The sequence below is a fragment of the Dioscorea cayenensis genome, chromosome 1 (assembly GCF_009730915.1).
Source record: "Dioscorea cayenensis subsp. rotundata cultivar TDr96_F1 chromosome 1, TDr96_F1_v2_PseudoChromosome.rev07_lg8_w22 25.fasta, whole genome shotgun sequence".
Classification (NCBI taxonomy): Eukaryota; Viridiplantae; Streptophyta; class Magnoliopsida; order Dioscoreales; family Dioscoreaceae; genus Dioscorea; species Dioscorea cayenensis.
In genome coordinates this window covers 17,651,793-17,672,883 of record NC_052471.1, presented here as the reverse complement: position 1 = coordinate 17,672,883, position 21,091 = coordinate 17,651,793, and the positions used below count along the sequence as shown (strand labels likewise).

The window sequence follows — 21,091 nt, the reverse complement described above, 5'->3', positions numbered from 1 at the left end:
ACTTTACTGTAATGTTCTGCTACAGTATCTGGCCTGAATAGCTTCCCGAATCCATGCTCCCATCCGGGTAACTCAAACGGGCACACGTTCACGTCGTGGATCACTTGCTTCTTTAATGACGGACAAATTGGTGGAGATCTTGTTCTATGTGTATAAGTCAGAATGCTTGAGTGTGACTGCCCTTGTGCCCCTCCAAATGGTTTTGCTAACTCAAATACGAGGAGGTTGGCACACACTCTAGCATCTCGCACCCGACCTATGTCTTCGCGTTTGAACCTTAGCAAGATTTCCTCCAAAATCGGTGCATTATGATCCACATTGGCTTCTTTCCTTCATACTTGGCCTCACAACCCTACATGAACAAAAGTAACATAAAAACACACATATTAGTGTAAAACCCCGAGAATAGTAATACTCAACATAAGGAAAGAATGCTTCACATTAATATCACACAAGCACTTAGCACTCCCCATGATTACTTCGGGAAAAGATGGTTCTATACTTTTAGGGGAAGCATGATCTGTGTGCTCAAGCTAAGCACGGGTGAATCACAATTGTGCTCTCCCCATGATTTCCTCAGGATGACACTTACCTTTTTCACTCAAAAGCTTCAAGAAGAGCTTGGTCTAAGTGTGAGAAGGGTATGGCCAATGTGAATCAAATCATGAGCTACCATGATCAAGAGCAAGGACAAGTCACCGAGGTTTAAGACCCCCCATGTTTTCTCCTCTCCCAGTTAGCATCCTAGATAGGATAGCGTGAAGATACCTGAACACTATATGCCCAAGGGCAGATGCCTTTGAGGTATCACATACATAAGTCTTGCAGCCTTAAAGGGTCTAGGTCAAGACCTGATCAACACTCAGATGGATTTGTAAGACAACATGGAGCTGGGAGTATGATTCTGTGTGAGTGTACTCCATGTCAATGAGCCTCATCACCACAAAGAACTCTATGTACCACATCAAGTACTCCACTTCAAACATCTGGAAGCTTATGGTCTTATGGTAGTGGAGGCTGATGATCATCCTATCCAACTCCAAAGTCAGCTCCTAGTAGGTTGATTCTCAGATACTGAAGAACAACTCCTAATCCTGTACGGAAATCAGATCTCATACCTCATTAGTGAGATATATCATATCTAGTATCGAGTAGTCAATAACCCTACCCTCAATGAATCTCTGATCCACGAGCCACCTGTAGTGTCCCCTGTGCTTAGGATCCTCAAATCATAGAATCTCTGGCCGAGAGGACTCCCTGGTCTTCTTCTTTTTCTTTGTTTCTACCTACAGGTGGTTGGCAATTCTCTTTTAACACATAACTTGTAATTCAGAAAGAATATAGAAAATCAATCAATATAATATGGAAAATGCAATGCAGGGATAGGTAATGGGTAGCAACGGCTAGACAACGACCATTATGTAACCACAACGGTCTCAACACACCTATGACCATGCCCGTAGAGACCCTCTGGATGTGTACAACATACACACAATGGCCCATTGTGTGATTCAACAGCGCTGTTACGCACTTCTCTCGGGCTACCACAACGGACAATGCCCGTGGTGCATCCATTGTATACTAAAATGGGGCAACGACTAGTTAACAGTGGGTAGACAATGGCTGTTATTCATCGATTCAGTTTTTGAGGCACCATGGCTGTTACAAGCCCATTATGTGGCCATTGTCAACTCAGTTAGGGCTGAAACAGTTTCTAATTGTTTACAACAGCTATTTTATGACTCGTTATGCTGACAACAGTATCACCATCGGCTGTGTGAGGCCATGGCATAACTTTGGAAAATCCAGAGGAATAGCATGCTTTGAGGAATGGCCATGATGAGTCACCATGGCCATGACCATGGGCGTTGTGAGCACATGACAGATTTACACAAATTATTCAAAAAACACAACTCTCTTCTTGTACATCACAACCGGTGCATAACAGTTAGACCACAACTATTGTGATGTAAATAGTAAAAAAATAAGGATTCTCCCTGTGCAAAACTGCATGAAAACAATTACTAACAATAAAACTATACTCAACAAACAAATTTTGGCTATAAAATTCAAAAAAAAAATGAGTCAACTTTATACTATTCAATAAAGCATCACTCTTTATTCAATCACTAAATAATAAAAGCTAAAAATTTAATATAAACAAACTAAGGCATGAAACTACTTTGATTGCCTCCCAAGAAGTTAAAAACTGAAATAAACAAACTAAGGTATTAAAACTACCTGCTCTTACCTCAAGATGGTTTAAAAAGATCAAATTCTTCTACCATGTTATTCTAATTGCTCTGCCCAAAATAATATTTTAAGCGGTAGCCATTTACCTTGAACGCACCTCCCTCTAGGTGAGTTATGTCTACAACGCCATACAGAAAACTCGCGTTACCATCAATGGTCTCGACCACCTTGATTTCAAATTACCAGAAAGCAACCTCAGTCTTGAATTAAAAAGGACATGATCTCCTTCTTGGAACTCCTTTCCTCTCCTGAGGTTCTGGTCATGGTATTTCTTCAAGCTCCTAGAGTTGTAACGTTCTCTTTCTTCCTGCAAGATGAATATTAAGAATTAAGTTTTTTATTCGGTAGTATGCTCTGTGTTTGAGTTCTACAGGTAGATGACAGGCCTTCCCATATAGAAGTCTATATGGTGAAGTTCTTATAGGTGCCTTATATTCAATCATGTATGCGCACAAGTCATCATCCAATTTATCTGACCAATCCTTCCGATGGTGAGCTACAGTCTTTTCTAGGATTTGTTTCAACTACTATTGGACTCTTCTACTTGCCCACTTGTTTGTGGATGATAAGGGGTGGCTAGTCTATGTGTAACTCCATATTTCCTTAATCTATTCATTAACTTGTTATTGCAAAAATGTGTACCCCTATCACTTAAGATTGTCCTAAGTGTTCCAAATCTAGAGAATAGCTTTTTTAAGAATTTAATTACAACTCTAGCATAATTCTAATGGAAAGCTTGAAACTCTACCCATTTCGAAACATAATTGATTGCAACCAAAATAAACTTGTTACCAAATGACATAGGAAACGGGCCCATAAAATCAATACCCCATACATCAAAGATTTAAATACAAGAATAATATTCTGAGGCATTTCATCTTTGCTAGAAATATTACCTGTGTGCTGGCATTTATCACAATTCTATACATACCTATGAGCATCCTGAAAGATTATGGGCCAATATAAACCTGATTCGAGGACCTTTCCAGCTGTTCTATTTGTACAAAGTCCCCCAACTGGTCTTGAATGACAGTGCTCAAGAATTTCCCATCCTTCGGCCTAAGGTATACATCTCATGATGATTTAGTCTGTACAGACTCTGAACAAGAATAGATCTTTAGGTCTGTGAAGAAAGTTGTCCTTTTGCTGATACATGAACTATTTCAGCAAGATGCCTGATAAGTGCTTGTGTAATATGAATGCGAAGAATTCTTTCCTTATGTTGAGCATTACATTTCTCGGGTTTTTACATTAATATGTGTGTTTTTATGTTACTTTCGTGCAGGTAGGGTTGTGACGCCGAGTATGAAGGAAAGAAACCAATGTGGATCATAATGCACCGATTTTGGAGGAAATCTTGCTAAGGTTCAAACGCGAAGACATAGGTAGGTGTGAGATGCAAGAGTGTGTGCCAACCTCCTCGTATTTGAGTTAGCACAATCATTTGGAGGGGCACAAGGGCAGTCACACTCAAGCATTCCGACTTATGCACATAGAACAAGATCTCCAACAACTTGTTCGTCATTTAAAGAAGCAAAGCGATCCACGACGTGAACGTGTGCCCGTTTGCATCACCTCGATGAAAATATAGATTCAGGAAGTATTTTAGGCTGGCCGAAAATCACAATTCCAGAGAATCCACATGGGTGTGTGGAAATTATCCACGCCCGTGTGGAAATTCCACAGGGGCGTGTGACATCATACACGCCCGTGCAGTCGCCCGATTCCAGCCCTATTTAAAGCCGATTTCAGCCCCGATTTTGGTATTCTTTTCTCCATCTTTTCCCAAACTTGTGAGAGGACTTCGGCTAGGGTTTTGAGGGGTATTGGCCAAGGTTTTGGAGAAGTTCTACGGCTCCGACATCGTGATTCCATTAGGAAGAAGGTTGGTAAGGGAGCTTCGATCGAGGCGTATCCTATACCGGACGAAGGAATCTTTGGACGACGAGTAGAGGACTCTCCACAAGACCATCGACATGACCATCGAGGGGGTTTCTTTATGGATTCATTGCTTTTACATTCGATTTCTTTGATTTTATTAAGCTCCATGGAGAGCTAAACCCCTAGTGGGTACTTGGATGATTGTGAACCCTAGGATGTATTCGTTTCATTGAACTTCTTTATTATGCTTTCAATAAATTGATGTTTATTGTGAGTTCCAACCTTGAATGCTTGATTGTATGAACATTTCCCCTAGAGTGACACTAGGGTTAAGAGTTCTTGTTGGTAACCTTGTGAGTGAGTGACACACCACGAGCGTTAGACAAAGCTAGGTTGGAGAGGGTTGAGAGGGTGAGTCAAGAGGTACAGGAGCGTCCCCTTTCCCCTCCGACGTGATAGATTCTACCTCCGTTCCTCGAGTTCTTTGAGGCCATAATAAAGTGAATGGTCTAAGGGATGACCTCCGCTGGGGCTTAGTTGCGCGTGCAACGGAGTGAAGCGTTGAGGTGATCTTAGTATCTAGGGCTTAATCGTGGTTAGGGACCTTCCACTTGGACCAAAGGATTAGGTCTATAATTAGGAAGAGATTTATCACTTGGAATCCTAGAGCTCATTGCAACTCTATTCAAGTGCGAGGTTGAGAGGTTATCTAATCTCTCCTCCGGGACATGTATAGAGTTAGGCATAGTTGACCTTAGATTTGGGACTATGTATTCAAGGATTTCCACGACTCACCATTGCATTGATTAGGAAGCATAATAGAGGGTTCTTGCACTTGAAACGATTGTCCTAGGCGGAGCATTATCCGAGTACCTGATTAGTGCTTGTGCGATATGAATGCGAAGCATTCATTCCTTATGTTGAGCATTACTTTTCTCAGTTTTTTACATTAATATGTGTGCTTTTATGTTACTTTTATGCAGGTAGGGTTGTGAGGCCGAGTATGAAGGACATAGGCCAATGTGGATCATAATGCACCTATTTTGGAGGAGATCTTGCTAAGGTTCAAACGCAAAGACATAGGTCAGGTGTGAGATGCTAGAGTGTGTGCCAACCTCCTCGTATTCGAATGAGCACATTCATTTGGAGGGGCACAAAGGCAGTCACACTCGAACATTCTGATTTATGCATATAAGAATAAGAGATCCACGAACGTGCACATCATTGAAGAGGCAAGTGATTCATAACGTAAACGTGTGCCCGTTTGCGTTAACCCAATGAAAGTATGGAATTCGGGAGTATTTTCGGCACATTGCTGCAGCATGTACTGTAGCAAGTACTGTAGTAGCCCGGCCGAGAAATCAGAGAAAAAGAGAATCCACATGGGCGTGTGGAAATTATCCACGCCCGTGTGGAAATTCCACAGGGGCGTGTGACATCATACACGCCCGTGCAGTCGCCCGATTCCAGCCCTATTTAAAGCCGATTTCAGCCCCGATTTTGGTATTCTTTTCTCCATCTTTTCCCAAACTTGTGAGAGGACTTCGGCTAGGGTTTTGAGGGGTATTGGCCAAGGTTTTGGAGAAGTTCTACGGCTCCGACATCGTGATTCCATTAGGAAGAAGGTTGGTAAGGGAGCTTCGATCGAGGCGTATCCTATACCGGACGAAGGAATCTTTGGACGACGAGTAGAGGACTCTCCACAAGACCATCGACATGACCATCGAGGGGGTTTCTTTATGGATTCATTGCTTTTACATTCGATTTCTTTGATTTTATTAAGCTCCATGGAGAGCTAAACCCCTAGTGGGTACTTGGATGATTGTGAACCCTAGGATGTATTCGTTTCATTGAACTTCTTTATTATGCTTTCAATAAATTGATGTTTATTGTGAGTTCCAACCTTGAATGCTTGATTGTATGAACATTTCCCCTAGAGTGACACTAGAGTTGAGAGTTCTTGTTGGTAACCTTGTGAGTGAGTGACACACCACGAGCGTTAGACAAAACTAGGTTAGAGAGGGTTGAGAGGGTAAGTCGAGAGGTACAGGAGCGTCCCCTTTTCCCTCCGGCATGATAGATTCTACCTCCGTTCCTTGAGTTCTTTGCGGCCATAATAGAGTGAGTGGTCTAAGGGATGAACCTCCGCTGGGGCCTAGTTGCGCGTGCAATGGAGTGAAGCGTTGAGAGGATCTTAGTATCTAGGCTTAATTGTGGCTAGGGACCTTCCGCCTAGACCAAAGGGTTAGGTCTATATTTAGGAAGAGATTTATCACTTGGAATCCCTAGAGTTCATTGCAACTCTATGCGAGTGCGAGGTGTTGAGATTGTTCGATTTCTCCTCCGAGACATGTATAGAGTTAGGCATAGTTGACCTTAGATTTGGGACTATGTATGTAAGGATTTCCACGACTCACCATTGCATTGATTAGGAAGCATAATAGAGAGTTCTTGCACTTGAATCGATTATCCTAGGTGAAGCATTATCTGAGTACCCCATCTTTATCGATTGTCTTACCCTCTTCTTACTTTTGCTCTTTCACTTGTTGATTTTATTGTTAAGAATTGAATCAATTTCACACCTATCACAATTGTTCTTCCACATAGCTAAGAATCAAATTAAGTATTTTCACTCCCTACTCCCTGTGGATTCGACCCTACTCACCCGGGATTATTACTTCGACAAGCCCGTGCACTTGCGGGATATAAGCAAGGGGAACTTGTCAGTACCCCATCTTTATCGATTGCCTTACCTCCTCTTTTACTCGTCCTCTCTTACTTGTTGTTTTTACTTTTGAGAATTGAATCATTGTCACACTTATCACTACTGATCTTTCACATAGCTAAGAAGCGGATTAAGTGTATTTAATCCCTACTCCCCGTGGATTCGATACCCGCTCATCCGGGATTATTACTTCTACAAACCCGTGCACTTGCGGGATATACGCAAGGGGATCTTGTCAATGCCTGCAACTAAATAATTGGTGAAGTCAGCAAACTAGGGTGGGTCTTCATCTTTTACCATTTAAGTCTGTATAAGCGCTCTTCCCTTTTAGGATCTTCTAGACTAGATAGATGATTTGCAGCCAAGTTATCCGCCCCACACTTGTCTTTGATCTCGACATCAAATACCTACAAGAGGAAAATACATCTAATTAAATAAGGTTTAGCATCAAATTTACTCATGAGATACCTAGTGTGGAGTGATCAGTGTAAACCACAACTTTTGAAAGCACCAACTATGGTCAAAACTTATCAAAAGCAAAAACTACAACTTTTCCTTTTCAGTGGTGTTTGTAATTTTTTTATACATCATTTAAGGTCTTGCTAGCATAATAAATGTGATGAAAGTGCTTGTCTTTCTGCTAACCCAATACCACCTGATAAATGCCTAAATATATGTATTTATACATATAACTTTTGTACTATTAATGTATTCTTTGATGAATCGATGCCCTTTTATGGTTTAATTCGTTTTATTCATGTTACAGGCATCAAAGAAGCCTAGGTGATCTTAACAATGCAATTCAAGAATAAATCGACACTGAAAATGGTGTTTTAGAGACAGGCACTGTAGCAATATTGTAGCAAGTACTGTAGCATGAAGAATTGGAGAAATAGCAAAGTCTCAGGTTTTGTAAACTAGCAACCTGATGGCCGTGAAGATGCCCATAAGTAGATGAAGAATTTATAGTTTTACAGTAGTAATTTACTATAACACTTTACGAAAATTTTGGCAGAAATCCCAAAGCTTTCATAAGCATCCTTGTGCAAATGAACCAAGACATAAAGCTAACCCGAGAAGACCTATAAAAAAAGATTTAGGGCATATGTTCATCATCTTCTTCCCCTTTCTTGAGCTTTCCACTCCCCCCGCTTTGATCAAAGGTGAAGAACAACATTTGAGGGCATTTCTAAGGAGGAAATCAATGAGAGAAGCACATTCTGGCAAGATCTACCCTTGATCCCATTTGTAGAGGCTTGGAGATGACAATGGAAGTAGCTCTAGATGCAGTATTTGTGGAAGCTTTTCATCTGATCCAAAGGGTCATTCGGCCTCAAATCTTTGAGGGAGTCTTTATTGGGCTTGTTTTAGTTGTTCGCATTGTATTAAACCTTGTATTAACTTGTATGGATGGCTAAATCCCAAGGTCACCGAATGCCCGTGAACATTTGGGCAAACTTGCTTGTATGGATGTTTTGATTACTATAATGCATTTGATTAGTTTGTGGTTTAAGCCTTGTGTTGTTTAATGTATCGAATTATATGAGAACTCTGTGTTTGATTTCTAGGTTATTGGTTGATCTCCCGCAAGTGTACGGGTTTAACAAGTAATACCTTGTGCAAAAGCCCAAGGATCGGAGTCCACGGGGCTAAGGAGCTCCTATTACTCCTCCATCACTCACTTTCTAACCTTATAACTTAAACATGGTCTACTAATCTAATACATGCAAGCATGTAAATAAAACACAAGTATAACAATTCCAAGGCGAGCAAGAGAATCACAAGAGCAATGATGATAAGAACATGCCTAGGGATGAGGATTCCCAAGAGGGGTCATCATGATGTATAGATGCATAAGAATAAAATAGCAAGGGTGATTTAGACTGACAGACATCAATAATAGTTCAACCCCAATTTCTCGGCGGTTAAACTCTAATCCTGAACAAATGATGACAAGGATCTCTCCTTAATCATATCCCTACGATTGCATTAAGTAAATGGAGATCGCGCAACAAGGATATACTTAACCTAAGTTCATCCTCATGATTCGGAGGGGCAACCTACATCCAATTTCTCGGCATGTTGGTCAAAGATCTCCCCTTCTAGCTCAATAATGATCTAGTACAAGAGAGTAGGTCACGTCTGCGTGTACAACTCAAACAAGAACTAAGGATTTCTCCACATAATAGTTCTAGGCATAAAACACAATGAGCTAAACCATAAATCATACCAATGCATTCCAAATAAAAGTGAAGCATCCAAAATACATGATGAACCCCCCAAGGTTCACCTACATCCGGTGGCCATGGGGGTCTAGTGTGCCATCACACAAACAAGTATCTCAAACACAACAAAAACAAGAAGTAGATGCATAAATGGCACTCCCTAGTCCGAATTATGATGAGGATGGAGAATGCCGGCTGAATGATGATTCCTCTAACCTAAGGAAGGCCGAATGCTCCTCCTCCTTTGATGATAAAGCTCTCCCCTTGAAGTTCAAGCCCTAGATCTCTCCAAGCCTCATGCCAAAAACAGTCTCCAAAATGATGTCTTCCTTTTTCCTCTTCTCCCCAAGTGTTGGCTGCTAAGAAGTCCCTCCAAAAGTGCTCCAAAAGTCCCTCATATACCCCCATAATCACTCTCCAAAATCGGCTCAATGAGGACCTCATTGGGGTGGTATACCGGCTCAATGAGGACCTCATTGAGCCCCTCATTGACATTGTTTGGGTAGGCAAACTCTACAAATGCTCTCAGAATAGTATCCATACTAGCTCAATGAGCACCTCATTGAGCACATATGCCTTCAAACAAACATCTTCTTTTATAGCTACAGTGATCTTCCGGAGCTCCATACCGGGCAGCATTAAGTCTGTATGCTATGATTCAATTCCCGACTTGAAAACTCTCCAGGTGTTACAGTGGTAGCTACAGTAATCTTGCTGCAGTGCCACTGCTACGGTACTCCGGCTATAGTACTTTGCTACAGTGACTACGCTACAGTATTGTGACATGTTTTTCTCTTTTTTGCCCAAATCATATCTTCGTGTCCTCCATGGCGTTCCCGTGCCCTGCAAAGCAAATAACACACGATTAAGCACAAAACAGGCATCAATTCTAATAAAAATACATGCTAGAAGTAACAAATACATATATTAAAATACGTACATTTAGACACTTATCAGTTATACTTGCTTGCATGACCATCACCCTTGTACTAGACTTACTAGGTTTAAACAAGATTCATATATAAATACGCCGTGACCATTGGGTATTTTGTACCCTTCCAACCATTCGGGATAAACCTAGGTATTGTGTTTGATCCTAATTAGAGACTTCCCTAACCGTGATGCAATCATAGGAGGAGTTGGTAGGAAGAGATTCTTAGCAAATACTTGTACGAGATTAAGGGTTGATCGCCTTGAAAAATGGGTTTGACCTATTTTAGATTGTCTGTTGGCCCAACACTGTCATTGCTTTGTGATTTTAACATCCTTTTAGCTTTAGTAGCCCCGAGAGGATCCATATCCATAACCATCTTCTTCCATAGAAATCTCACTCTTTCACCCAACCATGTAGACACCTTCTTTTTGTTCTTTTTCCCTTTTTTAGTAATTTAGAACACTCACTCGAATTTCTATGCTGGACAACAAGTAAAGAGGAAGTAAGTTTAGCTCTTTAGCCCCGTGGGATATGACCTCTGTGTCATTCATAGGGTATTACTTGACAATCCTGTGTACTTGGGGATTCACACCATCACCCAACTATGAAATCACTAGTGATAAGTGCTTGTGTGTTAAGAATGCGAAGTGTTCTTTCTTTATGATGAGCATTGCTTTTATCAATTTAAGTGCTAATACATTTGTATTTTTGTTCTTTTGATCATGTAGGGTTGTGAAGATAAGTATTAAGAAAAGAAGCCAAAATTAGATCGTGAACGCATTATTTGGTGAAATCTTGGAAGGAACAAATGCGAAGACACAAGTGGGGCTCTAAGATAAGTGAATATGTGCTAATCTCCATGTATTCAAGTCATTACAATGAGTTGGAGGGGCACGAAAGTAGTCACATTTGTGTATCCTGACTTGTACATTGATAGCGAGATCTTCACTAAAGAAGCCTTTGATTGATGAAGAGTTGCGATCTACAACATAAATGTGTGTCTGTTTATGTTGCCTCATTGAAAAGTGTGGAATTGGGAGTGTTTTGGCGGAGTATTGTAGTAGGTACTGTAGCAATACACTGTAGGAGTTACTGCTCACAGCCGGTCAAAAATCAGGTTTCCAGAGAATCCACACGGGCGTGGGGAAATTCCCCACGCCCGTGTGGAAATTCCACAGGTCCGTGTCAAAAATCCACAGGGGCATGTAGATGCCTGATTCCAACTCTATTTAAGCCGCGGTTCAACTCGATTTTAAAAAAAAAAATCTTTCATCCTTCTCTCCAACTTTTCTCTATCTTTTGGGAGGCCGTCGCCTAGGGTTTAGAGAGGTTTTTTTAAGTCTTTATAGTAGTTCTACGGATTCAACACCGGGCTTCACTTGGAAGAAGGTTATTGATAAGTGCTTGTGCGATAAGAATACGAAGTGTTCTTTCCTTGTGTTGAGCATTACTTTTCTCAGGTTTTAACGCTAATATGTGTGTAGTTATGTTACTTTCATGCAGGTAGGGTTGTGAGGCCGAATATGAAAGAAAAAAGCCAATGTGGGTCGTAAATGGACCAATGTGGAGGAAACCTTGCTAAGGTTCAAACGCGAAGATACAGGTCGGGTTCGAGATGCGGGAATGTGTGCCAACCCCCTCGTATTCAAGTTAGTATAACCATTTGGAGGGGCACAAGGGCAGTCACATTCAAGCATTCTGACTTGTGCATATAGAACAAGTCTCCACCAACATGTCTGTTATTGAAGAAGCAAAGCGATCCATGACGTAAACGTGTGTCCATTTGCGTTACCTCGATGAAAGCATGGATTCAGGAGTATTTGGGGCCGATATTGTAGTAGGTACTGTAGAAAAACTGTATCAAGAATACTGTACCAGCACTGTTCGTAGCCGGCCGAGAAAACAGGAAAACAGAGAATCCATACGGGCATGTGGAAATTCCACACGCCCGTGTGAAAAACCCATAGGGGCGCTCACACGGGTGTGTGGATTCCTGATTCCAGCCCTTTAAAAGCCGATTTCAGTCCCGATTTCAGCATTCTTTTCTCCATCTTTTCCCCAACTTGAGAGAGGGCTGCGACTAGGGTTTTGATAGGTATTGGCTAAGGCTTTGGATTGGTTCTATGGCTCTGACATCGCACGCAGTTTGGAAGAAGGTAGTGGGAGAGCTTTCGTCGGCACTGATCCGGCGAGGTGTATCCTAGGCCGGACAAAGGGACCCTTGCGATGATTAGAGGACTCTCCACAAGACCATTGTCATGACTAACGAGGGGGTTTCTATGGATTCTTTATTTTTACATTCGATTTCATTGATTGTATCTAGCTCCATGGAGAGCTAAACTCCTAGTGGGTACTTGGGTATTTGTGAACCCTAGGATGTATTCGTTTCATTGAATCTCTTTATTATGCTTTCAATTAATTGATGTTTATTATGAGTTCCAATCATGTATGCTTGATTGTATTAATACTCCCCTAGAGTGACACTAGGGTTGAGAATTCTTCTTGGCAACTCTTGTGAGTGATTGAAACACCATGAGAGTTAGATAAAGCTAGATTGGAGAGGGTTGAGAGGGTGAGTCGAGAGATAGTGGAGTGTCCCCTTTCCTCTCCGGTATGATCTATCCTACCTCCACGTTCCAAGAGTTCTTTGTGGTCATAGTAGAGTGAATGGGCTAAGGGATGACCTTCCGCTGGGGCTTAGTTGCGAGTGCAACGGAGTGAAGCATTGAAGTAATTTTAGTATCTAGGGCTTAATTGTGGCTAGGGATCTTTCACCTGGACCAAAGGGTTAGGTCTATACAAAGGAATAGGATTTATCATTTGGAGTCCCTAAAGCTCATTACAATTCTATACGAGTGCGAGGTGTTGAGATTATTCGATTTCTCCTCCGGGACATGTATAGAGTTAGGCATGGTTGACCTTAGATTTGGGACTATGCAATTAAGGATTTCCACGACTCACTATTGCATTAATTAAAAAGCATAATAGAGGTTTCTTGCACTTGAAATGATTGTCCTAGGTGGAACAATACCCGGGTACCCCGTCTTTATCGATTGCCTTACCTTCTCCTTTACTTGTGCTCTCTTTCTTGTTGTTTCTACTCTTGAGAATTGAATCTTATCACATATATCACTATTCATCTTCCATATTAGTTAAGAAACAATTTAAGTGTCTTTATTCCCTACTCTCTGTGGATGCGATACCCACTCATCTGGGATTATTACTTTGACACCGATGCACTTACGGTGTACATGCACATTCGGACGTGTCAAGTTTTTGGCGCCGTTTCCTGGGAGTAGTCGTTTAGAGATACTTAGCACTTTGTTTTTCTTAGCTATTCATTTATTCTTTCTATTTCATACTTTCTTATTATATCATCGTTCTGATTTTTATTTCCTTTCTTTGGTGCAGCTCCAGGTTATGACCTGAGGGAATCCCTCCATACTGATTTAAGGAGATCCCAAGCTTGAACGTACACTTAGAAGAAAAGGGAAAGAACCTGTGCAAAAACAGTCCAATCTAGCTAATTTGGAAGTAGAAGAATCTGAAAACATGGCAAAACAGAATGAGCAGCAATAGACATTATCCGATTATGCCAGACCTTCAGTATTGGGAACACAATCAAGCATTGTGCGTCCCCGATTACAGCTCAGAACTTCGAGCTGAAGCCGGCATTCATCCATATGTTGTAGCAATCCACGCAGTTCAACGGTTTGGCCGATGAGGATCCAAACAGTCATATAGAGAACTTTCTCAAGGTGTATGATATGCTGAAGATAAATGGGGTAACGGATGATGTCATCAAGTTGAGGGCCTTCCCATTTTCCTTGAAAGGGAGAGCGAAGCAGTGGCTACACTCATTACCTAGAGCATCAATTACCACATGGGAGGAGATAGCAGAAGCTTTTCTTGGCCATTATTTCCCTCTCAGAAAATCTGCAAAGCTTAGGAATGAGATCTCATCCTTTGTACAATTGGAATTGGAGTCTTTATTTGAGACGTGGGAAAGGTTCAAGGAGCTCCTGAGAAAATGCCCACAACACGGATTCCTGGAGTGGATGATTGGTCAGACCATTTACAATGGTCTGAATCCAAGTACAAGGCAACTCTTGGATGCGGCAATAGGAGGTACCTTTGGTAGCAAGACCCCAGTAAGGCCCATCAATTAATTGAAGAAATGGGGTTAAACAGCTACCAATGCCAGGGAGAAGAAAAAGGTAGTCGGTCTCCATGAGATAGATGCAGTGACTTCGTTAGCGGCTCAAGTGGAATCACTGAGTAAGAAGTTAGATCTTCTAACTTCGAACATAGTAGCGGCTATGATTACTTGCACTAGGTGTGGTGGAGTACATGCTCCCTCTGATTGCCCGATATCTATTAGTGATGCATCTTCGGTTGAGAACGTCGATTTTGTAGGTAATAGCATGAGGACTCAAGGGAACCCATACAGCAACACCTACAATATGGATTGGAAGAATCATCCTAATTTCTTGTAGAGCAACCAAGGTCCACAAAAGGCCATGGGGCCACCAGGTTTCCAACAAAAAGGCCCAAATTTGGAAAACAAAGTTTCAGGTTTGGAGACCCGAATGAATGATTTGGAAAAGGCCTTAACTAGGTTTGTGCAATCGTCAAATACAAGGTTTTAATCAGTTGAGGCTACACTTCACAACCATACCGCCTCCTTACATAATCTTGAAAATCAAATGGGGTAGATTGCGAAGTCCTTATTGGAAAGGTGATCACTTTGAGAAGTGGTCGTGAGGTCGACAGTAGGCTTCCGAGTGAGAAGTCAAATGAATACAGACCTGAGGTTATATAGGTTGAAGAGGGAACAAGCAAAGAGAAGGAGGTGGCACCTCCACCTTTCAAGCCAAGGATCCATTATCCCTCTAGATTGAAGAATGACCAAGACGATGAACAGTACAAGAAGTTCCTAAGTTTGTTCAAGCAACTCCACATCAATATTCCTTTTGTTAAGGCATTGGCCCAAATGCCTAAGTATGCCAAATTCTTGAAGGGCTTGTTGACCAATAAGAGGAAGTTGGAGGAGAGTGCTTCAGTGATCTTAGATACGTCTTGCTCGGCGGTCTTGTAAAAGAACATGCCGAACAAGAAGAAAGACCTGGGGAGCTTCATCATTCCGTGTAATATCGGTAATCTAGGTGAAGAAATAGCATTGGCAGATTCAGGGGCTAGCATCAATGTCATGCCATACACCTTCTTTCAAAAGCTAGGCTTGGGCGAGCCTAGACCTACTCGAATGACTTTGCAACTAGCGGACCTAATGGTGAGACATCCGAGAGGTATCATCAAGGACGTGCTTGTCAAGGTGGACAAGTACATTTTTCCTGTTGACTTCGTAGTGCTAGACATCGATGAGGATGCGGATGTACCCTTGATACTTGGGAGGCCGTTTTTGCGGACTTCCAAAGCATTGATTGACATGGACGACGGAGAGCTAACTTTGAGAGTTGGAGATGACAAGCTCACATACCACCTTGCTGAAGCCATGCGGCATTCTCTTGATTTCGATGATACTTTGTACTTTCTAGATGCTACTGATAAGATTGTTGATGAATATATATAGGAGATGTTCAATCTGGATCCATACGAAGGCTTGTTCGACCAAGAGGAGGATAATGAAGAGATCATGATGTTTGGTTAGATGGAAGACGTACCATCTACCCCGGGGATCTTGAAGAAGGTGCTCTGGAGATTGAAGAGGTCTAGGAGATGCCACCAAAAACGATCCAAGACTGTTGGAGACATGCGTGAACCGAACAATTTGGATGAACCATTTCAAGGTGGTCTCAAGCCCGACAATTCATCCTCTACCCTCAAGAGATTCTGCTCATCATGTTTCCAAGCCATGGGTAAGAGGGCAACTTTCATCTATGAGCCCCCGTGAGGTAAGACAAGGTACGTCAAGCTAAGTGACGTTAAACAAGCGCTTCTTGGGAGGTAACCTAAGTGTTCACTGTTTTCCTAATTTGTTAGTTTAGTGTTTGTATGAATAAAGTGTTGAGTGTTGGTGTCTTGATTTTTATATACTTGTGCTACTATTTTTATCGTGGGTTCTCAAGTTCATCGTGTGTTTTGATATGAATTTGACGAAGTTTTGGTCGTTTGAGCTATTTCTCATGTTTTTCACTGGTATAAATTGCATATTGGGGTAGGCTCTGAGTGTGTAAGCATGTTCAAAAATTTTCTACAGAGCCTGCAGAGTTTTCTAAGTATCCAGAGAAAACACACAGGCGTGTGGAATTAACACACGCCGGTGGTTTTGTATTGCGAGCTCATCCAGAGAAGGCACAGGGGCGTGGACTCGCCCCTATGAATGACCATGCGATCCTCGCACGCCCGTGGGTAATTTCCACATGGGCGTGTGAAGTCCTGCAGAGATTGGCAGACTTTCCCGAAAGCACACAGGGACGTGGACTCGCCCCTGTGGGTGACCTTGTGAAAATCGCATGGGTGTGGGTAATTTCCACACGCCCATGCGAATCTCTGTAAAGGAGCTCTCCCCATCCCGAGAAGACACAGGGCGTGCGGCTGCCCTTGTGAGTTGGGCTTGTGAATGCCCATACCCGTGTGGAATTTCCACATGGGCGTTCGGAACACTTAGCAATTTTTCTCGGATGTCGAGAGCAGCCACAGGGGTGTGCGGCTGCCCCTGTCAGTCGGGCACATGGGCGTGGATATTTATCACACGCCCATGTATTTGCATTCAAAGGTAGTGAGTGTTTTCTTGAGAGCACACAGGGGCGTGCACCTGTACCTATGAAGCTTTCCTGTGGAGATACACAAGCGTGTGTAATTTCCACATGCCCGTGCGGATGTACAGAACTCCAAGAGGCGAGTCCTTTTAAAAGGATTTTTGTTCCTCTTCATCCTAATATCCTCCGGTTGTCTGAGAGCACTTCTACATTGTTTCCGGACCTCATATCGCCAATTGGGAAGGATTTTACTTGGTTTTCCGACCATTTTCAAAGCTTTCCCATCTCAAGTTGACGGTAAGCCCTATCCTTGATTTCCTTCCCAAATTCATGATTTTCATCGATGAAAGTAGTCAATAATGCTTTGTTTATTCAATTAGAATGATTATTTATTTTTAGAACGAAGTAAAAGTGTTGTAATGGTGCATTTGTGGAGTTTATTGCGCTGTCGTGCAATTGTTCACGGCCCGTGGATCCACACGGGCGTGCGGAAATTTCGCATGACCGTGTGGATTTCTGCAGCTATGTTGAATTAACTTGTTTGATCAATTCTCTTTCAATTTTTATAGACTATGGCACACAGGTTAAAGAATCAAGCTAATAAGTGACCACGAGAGTCGTCCCCCGAGTCCGAGAGCAAGAGATTCACTATTCTCGAACATCAGGCTCGTTTTGAGCGTCTGTCGAGACTTCGATTCAGACAAACTCAGTTCTTGGACATGAGTATATTGAGAGATTTCCATCAAGAGGATGAGTTCGCTGATGAAGTCGAGGATCTCCTTTTAGTTAGAGGTTGGAGACAGTTATTGACGATTAGAGAGACAGAAATCTGGGAGCTTACACTGAAAGTTCTGTCGTCATTCAAGTTCGATAGATCATATACGAGATTTGACGACCTCGACATAGTTCAGTTCAGAGCACTTGGAGATCACTATAGTCTAAGTATCATGCAGTTTTCATTTCGGCTCGGCTTGTACCAGGAGGCATTTACGTGACACCCGAAGAGTACTCCCGCCACCGGCAGATTATCCTCGGAGCTCGACCCTCACGAGAGCTTACAGATCATTATGTGGTCAGAGCCAATATGAGCCGGGGGTGTCCAAGGCCACGTGCCTTTCCCGACCTGCGTATCGATATCTACATACCATCATGAGCAGGTCGGTGAATGGCCTTGGTGATAGCACTGGCGATCTGAGCCGACAGGAGCTTCTGTACATGTATTTTATGATGTAGAGCACACCATCCATCTAGGGCACATCATCACTGAGTACATACGACATCAGGGCCAGTATGCCAGATTGGGAGCGATCTTCTCGGGTCCATACATTACGAGATTAGCTCTCGGTATGGGTTTCTTGGCCACGATTTGCGGGGCCGAGAAGAAGAGTATACTTGTGCCCCTGAGCCTGGAGATGATGAGATTGATGGGCATGGTCTGTAGGGTTCAGACAGGGGTTTATGCTTTGGTTCTTTTGACCCCAGAGATAGCCAAGGAGGAGGATGATGATGCCGAGGCTTCCCAGCCTGCCCCTGAGCCTCAGTCAGCACCTATGGAAACCGAGGCTCCTCCGGTGATAGAGGATCCACCTCCCGTGCGCATGTTTTCACCATCTCGAGCTTAGGATCGCTTTGAGAGGCTCGAGAGCGCTGTGGGGGTGATACTGACAGAGATAGCGGAGGCCTGAGCAAGGATTGCCGATATTAGGGCTACGCAGGCCGCACAGTATACGGAGTTCATGGCATGTTTTGACACCTTACAGTAGATCTTAGAGTGAGACATCGGCTCATCATTTGTCCTGCGGCCGAGGATTCCTCCGGCCCCCTCAGCTCCGCCAGCATCTCCTTCACCACCTCCACCAGCACCCTTTGATCTAGCATCAGCAGCAGCAGAGGATCCAGAGCACGACATCGACATTTTATTTTATTTTCCTCGTCTTTTATTTATGTATTTTATTTTGGACTTGTATACTCAGAAAGGACTCCCCTTATGAGTTTATTTTCATTTTGTATCTTGAGTTATATTCATTGTCTTATCTTTTATATACTCGAGTTATTTTTGTTTTTTTATTGAGCTTCACTGAACCCCCTCGTGTATGCGTGCAGATGGTCTTGTCATCATGGGAATTGAGACTTTGTCATGGGTACGGTCAAGATGTTTCGCCACTTGGCCGTGTGAGCTTGACGACCCATTGGAACAACACTCGAAAGGACTTAGCTCCATTAAATGCAACACTAGGAGTCAGGGGAGTATTGTTTCGATTGCTTCTTCCACATCTGAGTCTAATTGAGTTACATTATGAATGAGCTTGCATGTGTACATTGGGGACAATGTACAACTTAAGTGTTAGGGGGAGTTTCATAGCGCATGCATCTCTTTTGTACTAGTTTTGATTGATATACATGCTCACATAGCTAATGGTAGTTCACCTTAGTTGCATTGATTGTATTCTTCAATTTAGAAAAAAATTTAACATTGAATGTTTTCATGCTCTAGTTTTTGCTTGAATTTGTAGGAATTTTTGTCCGATTGACACTTGTTGCACTACTCACCCTTTGAACCCTATTTGAAACTCATGCTTGATGTATAAGGGACTAGTTTTAGTTGTTTCTTGTGTTAGTTCTAAAAAAATGATGAAAAAATGAAAAGAAAGAACAAAATAGTTTTGTTGTTTAGTTGAGCTTGTTGGGTGGAAAGTGACACTGGCTCCCCGCAAGTGGGGTATCATATCCATAGGGAAAAGGGAATAAAAATACATAATTTGCTTCTTAACTATATGAAAGATGAATAGTGATATGTGTGACAAGATTCAATTCTCAAAAGTAAAACAACCCGAAAGAGAGCAAAAGTAAAGGAGAAGGTAAGGCAATCAATAAAGATGGGGTACCGGGTATTGATTATCTCAACCTCGCACTCGTAAGAAGGATTGCATTAAGCTCTAGGGATTCCAAGTGATAAATCTCTTCCTAATTGTAGACCTAACCCTTTGATCCAGAAGAAAGGTCCCTAACCATAATTAAGCCCTAGATGCTAAAATTACCTTCAACGCTTCACTCCATTACACTCGCAATTAAGCCCCAGTGGAGGGTCATCCCTTAGCTCATTCGCTCTATTATGGACGCAAAGAACTCGAGGAATGGATATAGAATCTATCACACCGGAGGGGAAAGGGGACGCTCATGTATAACTCTCGTGGTGTGTCACTCACTCACAAGGGTTACCACATGAACTCTCAACCCTAGTGTCACTCTAAGGGAGTATTCAAATGATCAAACATTCAAGATTGGAACTCACAATAACATCAATTAATTGAAAGCATAATAAAAAGATTCAATGAAACTAATATATCCTAGGGTTCACAAATACCCAAGTACCCACTAGGGGGTTTAGCTCTCCATGGAGCACAATACAAACGATAATGAAATCAAATCTAAAAGAAAGTAATCCATAGGAAAACCCCCTCGATAGTTGTGGCGATGGTCTTGTGGAGAGTCTTCTACTCGTCGCAAGATCCCCTTGTCTGGTATATGATACGCCTTGCCGAATCAATCCGACAGAGGCTCCCTTACCAACTTTCTTCCAAAGAGATGATGATGTCGGAGCTGTAGAACCTCTCCAAATCCCTAGCCAATACCTCTCAAAACCCTAGCTGCATCCCTCTCTCAAGTATGGGAAAAGATGGAGAAAAGAATGATGAAATCGGGGCTAAAATCGGCCTTAAATAGGGCTGAAATCGGGATTCCACACGCCCCTGTGGATATTCCACACGGGCCTATGGAATTAACGCACGAGCGTGTGGAATTTCCACATGCCCGTGTGGCTCCTCTGTTTTGCTGCTTCTTCGGCCGGCTGTAAACAGTACCTTCTCCAGTGATTTCTACAGTACCCTGCTACAATAACAGCCTGAAATACTCCTGAATCCATGCTTTCATCAAGGTAACGTAAACGGGCACACGTTCACGTCGTAGATCATCTTGGTTCTTCAATAAACGGTCACGTTGGTGGAGATCTTGCTAAATATGCACAAGCTGGAATACTAGGATGTAACTATCTTCGTGCCCCTCTGAATCATTGCCTTAGCTGGAATACAAGAAGGTTGGCATACATTCTATCATTCTAAACCCGACTCATATCTCCGCGTTTGAGCCTTCTCAAGATCTCCTCCAAATAATGCGTAAAATGATCTACAATGGCTTGTTTCACAAATAATTGGCCTCACAACCCAACGGGCATAAAAGTACATAAATACACACATATTAGTGCTAAAACCTGACAAAAGTAATGTTCATCATAAGGAAAGAACGCTTCGCATTCTTATCACACAAGCACTTATCAAACTCCCCCACACATAAGCTT

At 42.4% G+C, this 21,091-nt stretch overlaps 1 non-coding gene across 1 annotated transcript; it reads right to left on the bottom strand.

Annotated features, from left to right (window-relative positions):
* Positions 1–13,959: 13,959 nt before the first annotated feature.
* On the bottom strand, positions 13,960–14,066 carry LOC120267880. Its single transcript, XR_005538613.1, has one exon. It is a non-coding gene; the product is annotated as a small nucleolar RNA R71 (small nucleolar RNA).
* Positions 14,067–21,091: the final 7,025 nt, after the last annotated feature.